This window comes from Halichoeres trimaculatus, unplaced genomic scaffold (genome assembly GCF_033239565.1).
Source record: "Halichoeres trimaculatus isolate MK-OKI-2021-1 unplaced genomic scaffold, fHalTri1.1 fHalTri1_scaffold_4, whole genome shotgun sequence".
Taxonomy (NCBI): domain Eukaryota; kingdom Metazoa; phylum Chordata; class Actinopteri; order Labriformes; family Labridae; genus Halichoeres; species Halichoeres trimaculatus.
The window spans coordinates 7,188,715-7,207,303 of NW_027437182.1; positions in this window are offsets into that span (position 1 = coordinate 7,188,715).

Below are 18,589 nucleotides of genomic sequence, written 5' to 3' on the forward strand. Positions count from 1 at the left end.
TTCTATTTTTTATAAAATGTTTTATTTTTTACAGAATGAAATAATATCTAAAAAATAAAACAAAATAAAAAATTTGAGAGTTCAAAAACGTTATATAAAGGTGCAAAAAAGACAAAGATTGGTGGGCAAAATTAGTTCAGAATGTGGTATAGGAAAAATTTGGAGCTTAAATTGTTGTTTTTTGGTCAAAATAGTCATCCCAAAAAAATGATTTAATCCAGATTTTGATCCTGCAAAAAAAAAAATAAAAATCCTGATCTATTTCCCCTTGCCCCCTGATGGAGAACATTTACACTTAGACAGATTTTTTTTTACAGAAATCACTAAAAGAAATTTATAATTAAGCATTTGTATCTGGTCCAGGAGTTGGAGTGGGGATGGACAGGCTGTGAAGGGCCACAGGTTGGGACTGGACCCAAGCTGCCTGCTCTGAGGACTATAGCCTGTGTTCATTGAGTATGCATTGAATCTGTTAGTCCAAACCCTAGCTTTCATGAATGAGAACTTAAAAGTGTTTGGGTTTTGTGCTCTCTGAATTTGTGCTGACCCAAAGAGAAAGTAAACACACTTAGCATCAGTGACCCTGCATCAACAGCCGCCTCATGCCTCCTGTCATCTCATACTGGACATGAGCTACTGCCTCATCAGCGCGCTAAGTGTTTACAAATCGTTCTGCTGCTTGTCTCATGGGGGGTTGCATGTCGTGTATGGGCTGCCATGAAGAGGCTGTTGATCTCTGCATGACACGCCGCCCTTATGGTGTTGCACATGGCCCTCTATTAATAAACAAATGAAGCGCTCACCCTGGAGGTCAGCCGAGCTCAGCTGGCCCATTTGCCATGGTGATCTCTCACAGCTCACAGGATCCAAGATGGCCACCCGCCGCGTCTGCCTGTCAGACGGCTGCTAACCTTGTCTTTGGTGATGAGCAGGGGGGGCAGCAGAGGAGGGGGATTTAGGGTGGGGACATACAAAGGTAAAGCAGGGCATGAGTCGCCCTCCCTCCTTCCCCTTCCCTGATTAGTGTGAGTGACAAAGTGGAGCAGAGAGTCCACTCAGGCCTTCATAATAAATCTATCAGGGAGTAATAGAATTCCATCAATCCTCGCTCTTCAGTCCCCCTGCCCTCCCTCCTGCTCCCCACCCCTCAGGGGGTCACCAAGTCGGGGTGTGTGTCTGTGCGGTGATGGTGGGAATGCGAGGAGGGAAAGGGGGGTCCAATCCTCTGGGATTGTACAACTGTTATTATTCAATTACGCTCCCTTTTCTTCTCAGTTAAAAGACCATGATATCATTATCACTTAATGAATATATATAATTGGATCTTGGCTGCCGCTTCCCCCTGGTCTGATGAATACCACTCACTATTCATTCGACCCCGGCTCATCCTCCTCATCCAGCCTGCATCCATTAAAGCGGACTGAGGACATGATGGGGATGATGATGCTGTCAATAAAGAGAATTTGGAATAATCTGTGTTCATTCATGTTTAGTCAAACAGCAAAAGTTGTTCTGTCTGTTAGTAATCTCTTCAGCTGCTGTGCAATCTTAGTGTCAAAAAGGAAGGATGCTAAAATTTCATTACAGTTGAATCAATAAAACAGCGACTTGATCAGAACGTCTGAGCTCCGAGCATCACCAAACTAATTCTGACTTAATGGACGAAGATTTTATCGCTGAAACAATACCTGCTTTCTGCATGCAATTATTGCAATTTCCATGTTTTCTTTAATAACCCCATGACAATTAACAGTGCAATCGTTTGCGTAAAACTCATTAGATCCGCTGATAGGATCTGGATTTCATCTACTCCTCGATGATGGCCGCACATGGAGGAACTGTTTGAAGAAATCCTGCAGCATTAGTGCAAAATAAATGGAGGATGAAAAAATAGCTTCCTCCATCACAGACTGAGCGGATTTAAGTGTTTTTCCAGGATGGTGTTAATGTGGACAAACACCCACAGGGTATTAAAGAGGAGAGGGAAACCTCAGTAGGTGGTGTGGTGACAGTCATGGCCATCAATACCCCCTCAATCTGCCAGGAGACAAAGAGAGCGCGGATAAAGACTGTGATGAGCAGCACTAAAAACATTGATTTAGCATTTGTCCACTTCATTTGAGGTGAGACATGGGGGTGAAGGCGGAGGGAGGACTGGGGGTCTTCAAGGCCTCCTCCCATTCAGATGTCGCCCTCTTGTTTGAAACCAAAAGCAAGCGTCCCTCCCATTCACATTGTTGCGGGTAAATGTGGCATGGCAGGGGAGCGTGTGTGAGGCGGTGGGAGTGTGTGCATGTGTGTGAGGGCTATAAGTGAGGCCTGCACGCTCATGGATGCATACAGGGCGTACTCCGTCATCAATCCTGCTTAAAGAAGACAGTGTTGGCAATGTGGCAGCGCCCCAATCCAGCTGCTCCCCCCCTCCACCGAGACACTCCAGCACCCTCCTCTTTCACCCCTCACCCCTCCATCTCCCATCAACTCGGCCTTCTCCACCTTCGCTCACAAGCCCCAAAACCCAGAACCCCACTCTCACTCCGTCACCCATCCCTGCCATACATCACTCCAAATTAAATTTACATTAGGCCCTCCTCTATCAAAGAAGCCCAAAGAGAGGCAGAGAGCGAATGAGATGGAGGGGCTGACATCATTACCCGGCAGCAGAGCACATGACCGTCATCTATTAAACCCCTTTTATACACATGTCTCAGGATTTTACCAAAGTTCATGCATACCTAAGTGCAAGTTTGTGTTAAAAATTAAAAGCTCTTTTAGGAGGAAAAAGGAGTTTCTGAACTGTTGACTTTGAGAGGGGCTTTATTACCCCCAACCATGGATGTCGGGCGTTGCTATAGACAGCCCCCCATCCCTTCCTCTCTGCTCTCAGTTTTTTCTCTTCCTCCTACCTCTGACTCACACTGACTCTTCTTCTGTCATTAGCAGGAGCTGGGTCAGTGGTATGCATATGAGCAAGACTGTCTGAAAGTTTAGCAGGAGAGGTCGGAGTCCAGGCGCCTGAGAGTTGAAACAAACACCTGCTAAACAATGCTGACAGAAACAAAACACAACCCTATGCATGTTCACAACTACCTCTAGGTTAGCAGTAAATGTGTTTAATTCACTCACTTCTGATTTGATTTACTTTTTCCTAGCTTCTTGTTTTTGTTTCCGACCTATCCAGTGCTTTATGTTTCAAAGAAAAGTTCTCTATATCAGACAGCAATGGCTCTCAACGGTATCTGCTACAGAGCAGTGCTCTAAAGCCCCAATGGGCTGCGCTGCCTCAACTTTCCATGTATTATAGAGCAGCAACATTAACCAAAGTTAAATAAAAGACAAAAATCTACAGTCTTTGTTAATATCATTCTCTAGCCCTACTGGTTTTACATTAGGCTTAATGATTCATTACTTTTTACCAACAGGCTAAAAGATCGCCAAACTTGGCTCATTTTATAAGGACAGGGCATCTAACAATAAGAAAATGAGCGTAAAGGGACAAAATTTTATAATATTGCTCTTCAAAACGGATAAAGAAAAAGAAAAGAAAAGAAATAGAGGTGGGCCCATCAGAAAGTGGTCAGGCCTGGGACCATTGGGCCCACCTACGACACCGCCCCTGCTCTGTAGTGAAAGTAAAATTGATTTTTACCTTAAAATAAAATAAAATAACATAAAATAAAATAAAATAAATAAAATAAAATAAAATAAAATAAGATAAAATAAATAAAATGAAATAATAGAATTAAATTATATCAAATTAAATAATAAAATGAAATAAATTAAATAAGATAATAAATGAAATAAATTACATTAAAATAAAATAAAATAAAATAAATGAGAATAAAAAATAAATAAATAAAGCAAAAAGTTCTTAGATGCTGCAATCCTATACATATAATACATCTGACATTTCCAGAGCTGATTGGTAAAGTTCACAGACTGACTGAGCTGAAAGCCCACTGTACAGACAGCCAAAGGCACGTATGTCACTTAAAGCTGCCACTCCTCATAAAATGCCTCAAAAAGTGTAAATTGGAAGGCTTAATGTTCTCCCAAAATGCTTGCATAAACATGTCTTACTCTCCTGTAAGGTTGGGAATTTTAACATGAAGCCCACCTCAAGTGGACGATTGAGGAACTGCAGTTACTTTCACATTAGCCTCATACACACTGACACAGCTTTAGAAAAAGTTTTACCATCTCTCTGCCTCTGTACTTTCATATTGCACTCTGAAATGCTTTAGTGTGTGATTTCACGCAAGCTTAAGTCATGTCTCGTAAAAACACATGGCCTCCCGGCTCCACCTCTACACAAAAACCACTATCTTCCTTCTATAAATCCTCTGTAACTATCTCTGAGGGGGAATCAGAGAGATGACAACATGCCCTGGTTTGTTACAGATTGCAGAGGAGATGTAACCAGGGTGTAAATGTCCCTCCTGGAAATGGAAGTGTGTGAGCGTTTCATTATGGGTTAAAATTGGTTAGTCTGTTATCACAAATGTCTCTTTAATGTTGAAGGGTTTGGTTTCACACATAAGATTTATGAAAGCAGTTCAGATAACCCAGTTTGCTGTCTTATTAGAATCCCAGCTCTTTTTTTCTGTTTTGTTTTGTTTTTTCTTGTTTTTGCTTTTTTCTTTTTGTTTTTTTCTTTTTCTTTGCAGGAGCATGTTCAATATAGACTTTTACAAACTTTCCCCATGTTTTCACACATTCATCTCTATTTACATATCACACAATGTATCCTTCTATTATCTTATATGTCATGCTTGGCTGGATTGCTGCCTTGAACTTTAATTTGGTACTAACAGCGTCTGGGAGTTTTAATTTGCATATAAGCTTAATATTTAGAAATTGTAGCTAAATATTTTGAAATCATACCTCAAGATTTAGTACATATAATTATATATATATATATATATATATATATATATATATATATATATATATATATATATATATATATATACACATATATACAGATATATATATATATATATAAATATATATATATGTATATATATATATATATACACATAAATATATATATATATATATATATATATGTATATATATATACATATATATATATATATATATATATATATATATATAAATATATATATATATATATATATATATATATATATATATATATATATATAAATATATATATATATATATATATATATATATATATATATATATAATTATTATTATCAATATTATTATTGTTATTGTTATTATTATTATTATTATTATTATTATTATTATTATTATTATTATTATTATTATTATTATTATTATTATTATTAATATTAATATTTATTTATTTATTCATTTATTCTTCTTTTTTTTTTTTTTTTTGGTGGTGGTGGCAACTTTTGTTCCCTACTTTTTCATTACTTCTCTTTTGGTTATATCAAAGAATCTTCAGACACCTCAGGTTTGATACCAAGGTAAAAAAATTGGACGAATTCTGTAGTAAAAGTATTTTAGACCTTTAGACAAGAATATTGGCGTTGATAATGCGTCTGTTTCACTGAGTTGTGGAGCGGACACCTCCACGCATCATGGCTTCAACACACTAGGATCAACACAATCAGAGTCAAAATTAGCGTGTTAGTCTGTCATTCTTTGTGTATTATCTTTGTATGATCTTTGAAATAGCATGATGTATGGTTTTATAGCATTGTGTGTGTTCTGTAGAGATGAACAGCCCTGCTTCATGTTGTGTTTAAATGCTTTTGTGTGCTGTGTTGTGTCCTGTCATGTTACGTTGTGTTATCCCGTCTTGTCCTCTGTGCTCAGATTGTGTTGTACTCTGTCAGCTTGCATTACTCTGCAGCATGTCGTGTTGAGCTCTCCGCTCTCACTCTCTATCAGTGATGTATTAGGACAGAGTGTTACCTCCCCTCACCGTTGGGGATATATTTGCATTGGAGCGTCTGAAAGCAGCTGGAGTGAACCAGCTCGGTAAAGGCACCTGAGTGCTGAGCGCTTACTCTTTAATTGCTTCATTATCGTCTCTGCTAATCCCTCTCCAATTTCGACACTCTCATTTTCCACACTAATTTGTCCCGGTCCCTCTCCGGCTCTCTGCTCTCACAGTCCGCAGCGCTATGGCACCTATTTGCTTTCCAAGGCAATGATAACAATTAATGCAGCAGTCGGCGGCGCTTGTTTCATATAAACCTGTTTTAGCCGACTAAACAAGGGGCTGCTGATAAACAGACTCCGGAGCCAAGGCGCAGAGCTTCACAGCACCATTTGTCTCTCTAATTATGCTTTAATTACAACTGTGTATGCTAATACACTAAACATTTGCATAGAACATTCACACAACTTTCTGCTTTTCTCTTTAGGAGTGCTGCTCAAGGAGGGGAGATCAATATCTGCAGAGCTTATTGAAAGAGGCCTGCACTGAGTCAAATTACATATGGGGATTGTTTAGAATTAAAAACAATGCCACTGTGCTCTCTGACTAACTGTTTACTTTATACTGTTAGGTAACGGCAAACAAAGTCTGAGTGATTATGGAATTAGGGGCAATTCTTTCCTTAATTGCAGAACTCTGTGGTACATTTACACTAAAAAGATGATCACAAATGATTCAGACACAGAACAAGAGGCTGGATCTTGTATCAGCTGCATTGTACTAACATTTTTATGCTCTAACTTTTTGTTTTATCCAGCCTAGAACAACTAATGCCTTTACATACACTCGTGCAATGTGGCTTGCGTAAGACAATAACAGTGATTGATGCAAGTTTGATTCTTTATTCGTGGGCTAATGGCAAAAAAAGGCACAAACATCACATGAAATGAATCAAATTTCATTTCATACATTAATTCCATAAATAGGTTATACTTTTGAAGGGATTACAGGCATTTTACAGAGCATCTTGTAGTTTTATTATGCAAGTTCTGCATTTTCAAACTTGTACTGATACATCAACTACCTCTGTCCCTTTGTAAAGGCATGTCAACCAATGACAAAGTCGCCTATATGAACACATGCATGGTCAAATGTACCCTTCATCAGGGGCGCCGTCATGGGTGGGCCCAACAGTCCCAGGCCCACCTACTTTCTGACAGAGCCACCAAAAACTTTTCTTTAAAAACAATTTTCTTTATTTTCTTTTTTTTTATTAATTTAGTTTTAAACAGGAAAATATACAATTTTGTCACTTTACACTCCTTTTGTAAAAGTTAGATGCCCTGTCATTATAAAATAAGCCAAGTTTGGCAGCCTTCTAGCCTGTTGGTAAAAAAAAGTTATGACTCATTTAGCCTCATGTTATACCGGTAGGACTGGAGAATGATTTGGACAAAGACTAGTTTTTTGTCTTTTATTTAACTGTTGTTAATGTTGCAGCTCTTTCAGCCTATAATACACAGAAAGTTAAAGCGGCGCAGTCCATTGGTGGGTTAGAGCGATACTCTTTGGCCGATACCATTGAGAGCCATTGCTGTCTGATGCACTTATAATTTTATCAAACATTGAAGGATCAAAAAGGAAACTAAATCTACTTTAAAACATGCATAGTGGCATTAGGCTACTATCTCTATAGCTATATAGTATTTTTTTTTTTTTTTTTTACCAACTTTTGTAATTACAGGTCCACCCAAAGTTGAATCCTGGCTTTGTCCCTGCCCTCCATATTCAGAGGCTCAGGATAAGTTCCAAATATTAGATTAGTGTTAGACTCCAAGTAGTCTTATATCTACAGATTCAATTTCACAAACAGTTTATGTCCTGTGTCTTGTGTCTGTGAACACCTTTGTTTTGGTGCTGCTCTGCTGACCATTTCCTTAACAAAACCATGAGCAGTACAGTCTGTAGTTATTAGAAAAAATAAAGCTCCACGATATATATCAAATTTAAAAGAAGCTCAAGTTTTGGAACATAAACTTGCTCCTTGGTGATGCTTCTTGGTCACCAGCCAATCAAAATCAAAAGGGGGCGAGGCTTGTGGACTGGTGGAGGTTCAAATAGAGGAGAAGCTAACCACACTGGTTGTTCCAAGGTGTATGCCATTTACATCAGAACTGGGAAGTGGAGAGTGGGAATGATGTCATCTCTTCGCGTTCCAGTTGCCACATCGGAAAAACTTGCCATAAGGGCAATATTTCTGTATATAAACATCGAATAATACTATGTTTACAGCTGATTCATTGCATCAAACACTAGTCAGAAATTCTGAAATAAACATAATAAAACAGGAGCTTAATTACTGTTTACACCCAGGCAGCCATCTTTGGTTGTAAACACAGGGGTGGATCCCCCCAACTTCCTAGTGGGAAATTCTGACTTCAGGGGACGTCTCAGTTAAAATTTCCCTCTAGGAACTTGTGAATTCCAACTTCTGAGTACAAATGGCCCCATTAATTCTAGGTCTGGAGCTATCAGTTGTAGGTTTTGTCAATTGATTTTCATTTTCTTTGTAAAATACTGTTTGATGAAAACAAATATGTAGCACACATAATATTTTGATTATGTCACAAGAAAGGATCATACATGAAATGTTGGTGAGAGGCCCTTTAAAACTGAGGTCACTGACATTGCCAGAACAAAAACAATGTATTTTTGATGGCCACAGGCTTTGAGTTTGACTATGTTGGTCCACTCAATTGGGATACTACAAAGGACTGTAGTTTATAACTACAGAAAATATACTGAGAAAAGGCAGCAGTCACATTTCTATGGCCCTGTAGTGATTCAGGTTTTCAAGAAACAGAGCTTTTGATGATTATTGGTAGCAGATACAGTTGAACCACTGATGTTTTTTTTTAAAAAACGTAATGTTCAGATGACTATTTTTTGTTGAACTCTTCAAGAACACAACTGTGGCATGAAAAGTAAGCATTATATATTTGTTCTGATATCTGATAATCTGATATTGTAAGAAAGTTTACTTTTACCCATGGAAATTTGCCATATCTTCTCTGCCTATGCCAAACAGCATATTCTGCTGTTTCCCCGTTTGGTACCACCATGTATAAGGCACCTTATTGGTATTTAAATGGGAAATAAACAGACTTCTCAATGGATTTACAGCCCAGAAACAAAGAAATAATCTACCACACACACAAAAAAAATACTTTTGTGTTAAATTTTGATAATCCAGTGAAGACATTTGTTCATGTTCATTATCTAATCCATCCAGAACTTTAGAATAGCTCCTGAGCTGATTTGGGGTTAGTTACATTTCTTTTTTTCTTTTATAGTATGTTCTTAATTTGGCACCACTGAGCCTTATCTGACCTCATGTTCATCTCTTTTCTACTCTGAATTGTTCCACTCTTCACACCATCAGGGCGCTCAGCTGCACACCTAACTTAACTACATGTCAGTGAGTCATTAACATACAAATGACCTGCAGTTATCCTGTGATCTGCACCTTCAAATGCCACCAAATGCTTAAACACCACCATTCACAGATAAGTCATCCAGTCAGATCTGGTCGGTAATTCTTCACCGTGCTGTTTTGGCTAAAATTAAGGCTTTTAATTGGCCATTAGGAGACAGGTCTGTGACGGATAAGGTTAGCATCAGAGGTGATGAGGGCAGGAGGAAACACTCTTTTATTAGCTGGCTGCATTGTAAATACCACACAAAGACCACTCTGTGATAATTGGGGTGATGAGCTGACTCTATAGGATGATCTCATAGCCACTGAATGACTCAGTCCTCCCTCAAAAACACGGTCACATGACTTTTCTGTCACCGTTTCTGGGAAGAAAAATACTGGACTTATATGACAGACGTGTACCTCACACTTTCCAGGAAAAACGTGATACAAGTAACACATTTACCAACAACCGTGATCACAAAACCAGGGCTCATTTCATCACATGATACAGATATTCCAGGATTCAATTTACCATCATCATTTCCATAAAATGATAAGACAACGGTCAGGAGCTTTCAGTTGTTTCAGACAGTCTTGAAGTTACACAATGAGAAATTCTGGGAAGTGTTGAAGTTTGAGGTTTGAACATCTATTTATAAATCTCACTTACCCTCAGAAATAAATAATTTTTTCCTGGCAAATTATAAAAACAACATTTCCATAGAAATCTGTTAAAGACACGAGTATGGAATGGCAAAAAGCTCCTTATTATTTCAAAGCCACAGCGTAACTTTTGTTTCAGATGTCACGGGTGTATTGTCATTTTATGTTTTTGTGTGTTTTTATTTATAGACACTCAAGGTTCCATTTAAAAAAGGAAAATATTGAATATTAAGCCTACATCTTGTGTATATTCATACAGCGCTCCATGTAAAGGAAGCTATTTATAACAAAGGAAGCAGCCACAAGAATACTGAAACATTTGAGCTCTACATTCCTCCTCATGCGTGTCTTTTATGACTTTTTGGGGGCATCAGGTCCTCACACACTAAATCCTCAGTGGGACGTTTTGTGAAGCACTTGGATCAATATATATCTGGTGACCTAACCTCTCTGCTGATCTGTGCAGACACTCTTAACAGCTATGAAGTATTTCATCTGGACTGAGCCGCAACCTCTGACCCTGAAGGCCTCTCCTCTCCACAAAGCAGTAAAACACAGCAGGTTTTCACACTCCTGGATGATGTGTGTGCGGCTTACCTTTCTCTTTCAGTTCTGAATGGTTAAAACATGCTGTACATATCTGGCTTTGAGTCAGTTAGGCTCAAATTTGTAGAAATTTCCAGGAAGTTTGAAGCTCATGGGGGGGACATATTATCAAAAGACAGTTTAACTTAAAACCTGGTTCAACATTTCTTTATACGTTTGGGCAAGAAGACCATTGAGATCCTGAGTTTTAAAGTCTTAAGTCTGAGATCTTTGTATTAATGGTGTATGATGTATGTGAAACTTATTCTTTTTACTATGATGGTACTTCCCAGTTTTTACATCTTCTTGCTTTATGTATGGCAGTGTTTCTCAAAATGGGGTCCCAGGACCCCCTGTGGGTCCACAAACCATAGCTTAGGGGTCCGCAGAATCATTTAAATATGACTGTAAAAGAGTGCTGTATCACAAAAAAACACATCAACAAGCAGTAATCAGCTATTTTTCCAATATTCCAGTCCAATTTAATTTTGTGCTATAAGATCAATTCCAATATGATCTTTGCGTGATGAACACTTCATAGTGTGCATCAATGAAAAACACACACACACACACAAAAAAAAAAAAACTTTGGAACTAACATTTACTCAATTTATAAAATGAATTATTTGTAAAAAAAAAAAAAAAAAAAAAAGTAGCCTAATTATATCATTGCAAAGAACAACACACTACATTGTTGTTACATTGTTTCATAGTACTTAAATATGCTAATGTATATTACAGTAATGAGGGGGTCCTTGGAAAAACGTCTCACCTGAAAGGGGTCCTTGGTCAAAAAAGGTTGAGAACCCCTGATGTATGGTGTTTATGAAAACATATACTTGCTCGAAACCACCTTTTGGTTTCTCAGTTGTGTAACAAAAGCCTAAAGAGCTGCATTTGGCTGCTGCCATGTTGTTTTTTTCTGCAGCTAGATTTGAGGACATGGTAAAGCTGGACAGGGGCCCAGGGCTGGCCGACTTAAAGTCATTTAAACAAGTCATTCCCAAAGCCTGGGTCCTGACCCAAAGGTGTATTGCCAGAGATTTTCTATGGGTCACCAAATTAGTTTTCAAAATGTTTACATGAAATTCATTCTTTCCTTAACCAGAATCAATTTCCCCTCCCCTCACAGTAAAAAAATGCAAGTATTTTCAGAGTGTAAGCCTGAAAAAGCTGTAATGCATTTGTTAAATATGTTAGGCTGGTTAGCTGGGACAAAAGATGTAAGATGATGCAGAAACATGATTAAAGAACCCTTTTTTTTATCTTTGCGCAGTTATTCTGTCAATTGGTTTACAGACTGGACATATTTTTAAGGACAAAATGTTCCAAAACAATGACTGTGAATGAAGTGATGTTGTAAGACAAGTGATGGACAGTAACGATCAAATATGGACACTAAAAGACAATCAAGAATTATGTCATACATCTGTAAATGGAATCACAATTCATAATAATCTGATGATATGTGAAAAGAGGACACTAAATATTGAGGGAATGGGGACGGGACTAGATAAGCTCTGCTTCTCCCGTCTTCCCTTTCGGACATGTACAATGTGATCCATTGAAAATGTGTGATGTTGTATAAGTGTGCTGACATGACCGAAATAAATCAAATCATCATCATCATCATTTTGGATTGGGTCACCGTGGCTTGTTCTCCCAAAAAAGTTGGTCACCTGAAAAAAGTTTGGGAAACACCAATCTAAACTACCAGTTAAGTGTCAACTACTGCTCAGGTTGAGTCAATAATTATGTCCATCCATCCATTTTTTATACCACTTATCCTGTTCAGGGTCGCAGGTGGCTGAAGCCTATCCCAGCTGTCATTGGGCGAGAGGCGGGGTTACACCCTGGACTGGTCGCCAGCCAATCGCAGGGCTGACACAGAGACAGACCATTCACTCACATTCACACCTACAGACAATTTAGAGTGACCGATTACCCTGATGAGAATGTTTTTGGACTGTGGGAGGAAGCCAGAGGACCCGGAGAGAACTTACGCATGCACAGGGAGAACATGCAAACTCCACACAGAAAGGCCCACTGGCTGAGTTGGGGATTTGAACTGGTGAGCTTCTTGCTGTGAGGCTGCAGCGCTAACCGTTGCACCACCGTGCAGCCCTCAATAATGTATGATAATAAAATTTATTATAGAGCACTTTCCGAACACTGAGGCCCTATTTACATGACATTTCATCTGAATTTGCTTAAGACAGTCAACAGATTCAGCAGCACAAGCTGTTGTATGCGTGAAGTGGGACATGATGTCACCATTTCGGCATTTCCACTGAAAACGCCAGCTCACTGTTTACACGGAAACTGTGGCAGTAGTGTTTTAGAAATATTGTACTCTGGAGGCTTTTTCAAAAGATCACATTTTAGGTCAGCCAAAACGCCGTTGCTGTGTAAACTCAAGGCCAAAACCCAACAATACTTTTGCGTTTCACCCTAAAACAGTTGTTGTATAAATGGCCCTTGAGTTAAAATGTGCTTTACAAAAGCAACTCAGTACAACAGAGTGGTCATGAAATCATAGTATACTTATTATGTCAACATTTCAAAGTTATAGGTGATCAGATCTTTTAAGTTAACTTTAATATTTAGTACAGACCTCTTGAGTGGCCTGTTGGTGATGAAAAACATACAAAGAGCAACTCATTCCAATTTTGCCATTTATAAAAGAAAAGATCCAGACAGCATGTGCTATCCATTACAATCCTGTTACTTCAAGTGAATTAAAATGAGTGGCTTATGAAATAAAAATTCAGTTAAAACATCAAAATCCTCCCCCTGCACAGTTAATAGTAGCAACAAAGACAACCATGCAGCTTTTTCTGCCTCAAGATGCCTTTTTTTACAACTGTTTAATTCTAGCCGTTAAGAACCAAAATCAACTGAACATTCTGATATTTGCGTCATTTTTCAATGCCAGCAGTTGTTGCCTTGTCTTTATCTTGAGGGGAAAAATACAATGAAACTCCTTCTTTATTATTCCAACACCATTTGACCAACCAGGTTATATAGCAGGCTGCTCAGACTAATAGCAGACGTCTAAAAGAAACTGTATAAAAAAATCTTCAAGTGTAACTAAACTTTTCCTCCAGGGTGTGGAGTCATGGTGGTACAGCTAACATCAAAACAAGCTCTCTGTTTTGGCTACGTCTCTCTGCTCTGTCATCCAAATTGAGATAGCAGCTCTGAGGAGGACAGGCCAGAATCAACAGCGAAAACAGAACAAATAATATTTCCCCTGCACATCATCTATCTGACAGAAGGCGGCGAAAGGAAGAAGGAGAAAAGGGAGAGAAAACAGGAGAAATCTTTGCCAGCACGCCAATCTTTCATTCGCTCTGCGCTCATCCATCCTGAGTGCACCTCTTAATTTCGTCCTGCCACGGACAGGGCAACAGAGACCTTCAGCCATCGGAAACAAATGATCTGACCAGGGAGGGGCAACAACTCAGCGGCTAGAGGCGCAACAAAACACTCAGCTGCCTGGATTCTCTGTGTGGTGCAGGTTTATTTTACAACAAAAGAGCTGAAAAAACCCCCACGAATTCATAAAATGAACATGACTCATTAAATCTGGAGTCCTGGTAGGGTTGACACCTTTTACGCAGAAAAACAAGTACTTCAAGTTTAATATCAATAAGTAAGAATTTTGAATTGTTTTTTTCAAAATGTATTCTGTCCTGTCTGTCTTTTGGTTGTTTTCTCTAAAATCATGAATGGTACTGGTTATCAATATTGTAATGAGCTACTTTCATGTTGTATTAATGAAATGTCTGTATTCTTGATGGACTGACGAGAAAAATATATTCAGTTAAACACTATGGTAGTTTACAATGATTTATGCCTTTTTAAAATCTCATTCTGTTAATTTTTTAGTAGGATTAAATTTTATATCACTTCCTTTAAGTCTCTTTTAAAAACTCACTTCTATAGACTTGCTTTTATGTGATACCGTCTTTTCGCCCTGTAATTCATCTTTTATGTCTTTTATTTCTATCTTACCTTGGTTTTACTGTTTTATTTCTTGTTCATTATTTATCATCACTTTTATTATTATTTTATTATTCTATTAATACTCGTAACATTGTCCTTTTAATACTTGATGTTGTTTTCCTTTTATTTGCTTCAGCTAGGGTCCGAGGCCTGAGCTGAGGACACCATCTAGAAAAGCAAGAAGGTGTCCTTGGCCACAGGCCAAGGACACCATTTTTTATTTTCATTTTCTCGTTGATTGATGTTTTTACCTTTTATCTTGGTCCTCAGGCTCCCATTTTATATTGCATGGTTCTTGTATTAAATTAAAATTAATTATTGTATTAACTTCTTTTTTAAAAAGTGCTTTACAAATGAAGTCATTATTATTATCATTATTATTATTATTAGTAGTATAATTAGTATTATTATTAGTATTATTAGTATCATTATTATTATTATATTTTATTAGTTGTGAATAAGATTACTGTATCTGTAGTTGCTTCAGGAATGAAGAACTGTGAGTCTGCCATTTGGTAATTGTTTGTCCATATGTTGTGGTAAAATAGCTCTCCAGCCACATGCTTTCGCATGTACGACAGGCCACCATGCACCACTGAAAGCACTCAGTGACAGATTGTACAGTGTCTTTTGACTTTGTTTCACTCACACTGTCAAGCCATGCACTTCAGCTTTCCCACTCACGTCTGCATTCTGGCATCCTTTGCTTTTTAATGGAGCGATTCAATGCTTAAAATCAACTAACCAACTGTTGTTTATAGTGAGCAGACGCAAACTCATGTTGAATTCGGGCAGAATGGTGCTGCGTTTGAGGCCATTAAGAGGTAGCCCCTAAGTGTAAGATACAGGACAATTCAATATTTTAGGGGACGGGTGGTAACCCCTTGTTCTTGTAAAGTTAAAATCAGAGAAAGAGTCAACCACTCCATTCCCAAACAGCTAATGATTTTTTGTTGTTGTACGTTTTGTTTGTGTTTTTGTTTTTTCAATGAAACCTGCATTTTTACTGATCAAAATGTCAGATACACTAAAAAAATTTTTTCCTAAGATGTGGCCTCCTTTTTTTGCCACTATAGGCTAATTGCTTCTACTTAAGGCTGAAATACACCAGGTGTCTCTGCTGTGCATCTCCGTTCCATTCGGGCAAATGAATCAGATAAATTTCATTCAAGTCAGTGTGTCAACTTACGAAGGAGCCGTTCTGTTGCAGTGCATCTGCGTGGCTGGTCAGTCATGTCAAAGATTATACGCAGCCATCCTATTTTTGATGGACAAGGAGCTGTGACGCATAAATGTAGTCTAGGGAAGGTTGAGCAGGACAGGAAGTCATGACCGGAAACTTAAAAACACCCAGTGACTTTCAAAATAAAACAAACTGTCAAAATCAGTTTGTACTTAGCTTGACTTTGATGACAAGCCAACATAGCGAGCAGAGCTAGACCAGTAGTCAACAGGTTTGAGGTTTTATAGCCCAACATGAATGAAGAGAGACTTATCAATGGAGTGGGATGCATGCAGGGACTTCTCAGTCCCGTAACTCCAGCTGTCTGTCAGTCATACAGCTTGTCGAACTGAAAATGCAGCTAGTGTAAGCTGACAAACAAGTCAAGACGCAGCACAACAGAGTCAGACTGAAGACGTAGCCAGTGTATTTCAGGCATTAGTCCAGTTTGTGTTTCCATCTTCCCAGAGGTCGGTTGTGATAAAGGAATACCATATTGTTGACATTGAATGAGGTTTGTTGTACTCTTAATGAGATGTTAAATTGTTCAATCAAGTGTTAGAGCCACACCCAGTCTCCCATCAAGGTGTTTTTCATGAACGCATGCACTATCTTAAAAACAAACTTTGGCCTGAATTATGTTGCAAAATAATTAGCAAATACTTTGGATGGTTGCTAAAGTTGCTAAAGAGACAAAGGCCAACGATTCAAGGCCTTTGGAAAAACAAAGTAATCCTCTGAAGTGTTTCACTCAATAGCTCCTTTTTCTCTTCGTGTTTAACAGTCTAACACAACATTGTAATCCTGTTTGACTGCTTATCTGGCTGCCGATGAATGATGCTCCTTTCTCCACATATCCATCATGCCTGCTGTTAAATGTCAAAGCCATTCAAATTTATGACAAAAATACAAGAATTATTTAATTGCGGTAAACCCCTCATGTTTTTTTCTTGAGACACAGACTGACCAAAACAGGCCTGACACAAAACAGAGAACAGACAGGCCCTGGTACAAGTCTGGCTCATTGGCGGTAAGTTCTGTGCATTGTAGTGGAGCGCAGGGTGGGAGCGTGGTGAAACTGGTGACTCTATTGATGTCAGACTAATTTTACAGTGAAACCAGAAGCCACATGTCATCCTCATGTGAGAGCTGAGTAATGGGCCTGGAATACACTTGGAGATGATACCACACACAGACACACAGAGACACTTATGGAGGAAAATCAAAACATAGGACTGTAACAGCCCGACAAGTGTTAGAGCGGTAGACTTACAGGAAATGGTGCCAGTGCAGAGGCCCATGTGCTGATGAGTGTTTCTCTTCAGATCAGGGGAGCAACTTAACCTACTAAACTACCTTGTTGTCTCTAGGCAACATACCCATTTTTGGTCTTTTACACTCACACAATATTTCCCAGTTGTCATGAAACACTTTTAACGAAGAGAAAAGATCTTAAGGAACTAATAACAGCGTTTGAATTTGTCATGTGACCCTCTGGAGGTAAGGTAGAATCCCTTCATTGCAGACTTTCTTGCAAGGACCAACTTAGCCAATTCTCTCCTCAAAAGAATCAGAATCAGAATCCAAATACTTTATTGATCCCCGAAGGAAAATTTCATTTCAGTTACATCCCTTCCAAGACATATAAGAAGACAAACTCAGGCATGGGAAAACCGACAGGATTGGGATTAACCTAGAAGCTCCCCAGTTACCCAGCGCCTCTTTTCAACAGGTACGAAATAACAACATTGGGAGAAGAGAGGGGGGGGGAAAATGTCAATTCCAGACAATTCCCAACAGGGGGCGTAGTTTGAGATCAAGAGAATTTTTTTTTTCCGATAACTCTTTTTATAGGGCCTTTCTTAATCTAGAAAAAGGTATGTTCATATCAATAGACAGGTAAAATTTAGTCTCTGTTGAGTTTATTTACTCTAATTGCTGATTAATTTCAGGAAACATGTAAAAATGCAAATGTTGCCCTGAGGCAACACTGTACCATTACAGAGTCACCATGACAACATTTTGGTATACTGTCTTTGGGTTTACAAACTGTTGAAAAGCAAACTGGTCTTTATTTTATTTTCGACCTTTCACCTTTGGTAAAGTTCAGACTTACACTGTAGGCTCTGGTCAACTTAAGTAAACTTTGTGAGTCGTCTTTTCAGAGCACAGGCTTATATCCTACACGCATTTTTCCACAATGAAAAGTCTGTCTCCTGAAAGCCACAGAGGTGAAGTTTTTTGTTTAATACTTAATGTAAAGTCAGATTAAATATGTTTAGACTCCTTGACCCATTCATTTCAATGGGCTGTTCCTCAATGGTACAGTGCTGCCTGCAGGTGACATTCAGACAAGGAATTGTATAAATAGAGGTATTTTTTTTTAAGTTTTACACTTTTTATGGCATGCACCGCAAACTGTTAAGGCCATCAAGTATTATCCAAGTGTTATTGAAAAAAGTGTGTTGAAATATGAATAAATAACTCTTTTTTCCAACCCCCCAAAATATCTATAAAAATATTGAAATATAGAAAATTTCTTTAGATTCTGTTTATTTGATATATTTTAAGACAAAAAAAATACTAAAAACATTTTTTTCTAACTTGCATCACTCTACATACCATAGAGGGTTAAGTATCTAGGGGCAAAAATACCACCCATATATCTGTGAAGGCTATATTGATTTTTATGACTTGGGATGGGAAAATCTGATAGTTTCCAAGGACAAACAACAAAATAGGACAGTGCACG